The following is a 2,568-nucleotide window of genomic DNA, read 5'->3' on the forward strand; positions in this document are numbered from 1 at the left end:
TGATGATGATGATGATGATGATGATGATGATGATGATGGTGATGATGATGTTGTTGTTGTTGTTGTTGTTGTTTCTGATGTTGTTGTAATTGTTTTGTTGTTGTAGTTGTTGCTGATGTTGTGGTTGTTGTTTTTGTTGTTGCTGTTGCTGTTGTTGTTGCTGTTGCTGTAGTCATACTTGTTGTTGTTTTCGTGGCGGCGGTGGTACGGTTGTAATCGTGGTTGTGATTATGATTGTCGTGGTTGTGGTTGTTGTTACTGTTGCTATGGTAGTGGTGGTGGTAGTTGTGGTAGTAGTGGTGGTGGTAGGGTGCAGTTGTGGTTTCGGTGTTGATTATAACGGTTGTAGTGGCTGAGGTTGTTTTTGTTATTATCCTGTTAATGAAAATATTTAACACCTCCATAAACACAACATACGTCACCTAGAAGAAGGAGCACCAGGTCCCACGAAATAACACAAGGGTGAGAACGCAAAATAGTCGAGGAATGACGAGACAAATTTTCCCAAACTCACGAAACTTCTAGAAATCCCGAAGCTGAAACTGAAACACATCCTGCCTTTTAAAATATTCTGTTGGGTCTCTGACACCAGAAATACGATGCCAGAGTAACTGGCATACACAAAGCATCGCTCTCGGCCCCGCGGTAGGATATAAACGAGTGGGTATATGTTCTGGCCCACATGGGACGTACTGAGAAACAACACTACAGGGACATTTGGTTAGCCAGCCACGACTGGGTTCCGGTTTTATAACCGCGCCGTTTTGTTTGAGAATGGTTAGAAACCCAGGTCTATTATGACTTCTGGCTTTTGTTCCCACTAACCTTCATTGTCTTTTAGAATTGCTTTGCGAGCCGACCAATTACATTCTATACTTTTATCGTGTTGTCTTGGGAAACGTTGACACTGGAAGGAAGCTGACACTGATGTCAGGAGTCGAACAAAGAGATGATAATATGGTAACGAATACAACAAACTGATTTTAGGCAGAATCATGAGAAGGAAATCATGAGTGAGTGAGAGAGAGAGAGAGAGAGAGAGAGAGAGAGAGAGAGAGAGAGAGAGAGGGGGGGTCATAGCCAGTGCTTGAACAAGGTCGGAACTTGTTTGTCGTTTCGGGTGGTTTGTGTTTTATTTTTTTTTTAAGAAAAGAAAAAGGAACTCCTATAATGGAACAGAAATCTATTCATGAACATCTGGTCCTTTTGCTAAGAAACCAATTATTTTTCGCTGTAAATAGCCTGTATAAAACATGGCCTCTGTACCCTCAGGCTGTTAATATCGATTGTGTACGCGGACAAGACGAGACTGTGTAACATGCGATTGCACTCCATCATGCGCTTTGAAGTTGAGTGTGCACATTATGTCCGACTAGTCGAGTCTTGTCTGATCGGATGGGATCGGAAATGTGTTGCCAGCAGTAGTTCATGTTTTTTTGTTTTTTTGTTTGAGTAAAGAGAAGCGCTTCGATAAAATAATAGGCATTTCGTGCTGGGAAAACGTGAGACAGACGTACAGAATCAACTGTGGAAAAGTTTGTTTTTTTAAAGTAAGACATACCAGTGATGCCCTCCAACCACCCACTTTCATATAACTCCGAGTCAGCGAGAATTGACTTTGTATGCCCCTCCCAGGGGGGAGTCCAGTGCTGTCCTCACCGCCATTCGGCAGATCCTGTAGAATGGGAAGGCTGTTGGATAAATGTGCACTCTCTTTTCCTGTCGATTCAGAAAAGGGTGCACCTCATTTAAAGGGCTAAGTCTGCGACCGAGACTCTTGCGCGCATTTCAGAAGGATGTTCTATATTTCAAAGACCAATATCATTATCATGCGCTTTACCTCTCTTTTTGTTGCCGTTTTTGATGATTTGTAGAGATTGACACTCAGGATCAATCTTGATGTCAACTTGTCTACGTCTGGTGACTTGGTGCCTACGCCAGGTCCCTACTGTCTGTCTCAACCCTTATTCCTAACTTAACTCCTCGCGTATTGGGGGGGGGGGGATGTTTTTTGTTGTTAACTATTTAAAAGTTTTAAATAATTTTTTAAAGAATATTTCTTGTTGTTGGGTTTTGTTTTTGGGGTTGTTTTGTATGGTTTTTGGGTGGGTTTGTGTTGTTTTTTTTTGGGGGGGGTTGTTGTTTGGTTGGTTGGTTGTTTCTTGTTTTGTTGTGCGTTTTGTTTTTTGGGGGGAGGGGGGTGGAGGAGGAAAGAAAAAAGGGTTTGGAAGGGAGGGGGGTAGCAGATCAAGGAGCCTTGAAGATATTCTCCAACAACGATGCATGCGTCTCCAGGTTCTTTTGATCTGGCGTCTTCCTCACCAGAGCTGCGTCTGTCATCCCGGGGGCATCTTTTCAATTAAAGGAATGGATCGCTTTTCCTGTCCCCATTTTTCCCATTTGTTGATCTTTCTCTGGGAATCCTCGTTCAGGGTTCTGTCTCTTCGATTCTTCATTTCTCTCTTTTTTTCTCTCTCTCCTTTGCTGTTGTATGACATCAGTGTCTGTCTGTCTATGTATGTATGTATGTATGTATGTATGTATGTATGTATGTATGTATGTATGTAT

The sequence above is a fragment of the Aplysia californica genome, unplaced genomic scaffold, assembly GCF_000002075.1.
Source record: "Aplysia californica isolate F4 #8 unplaced genomic scaffold, AplCal3.0 scaffold00043, whole genome shotgun sequence".
Classification (NCBI taxonomy): Eukaryota; Metazoa; Mollusca; class Gastropoda; order Aplysiida; family Aplysiidae; genus Aplysia; species Aplysia californica.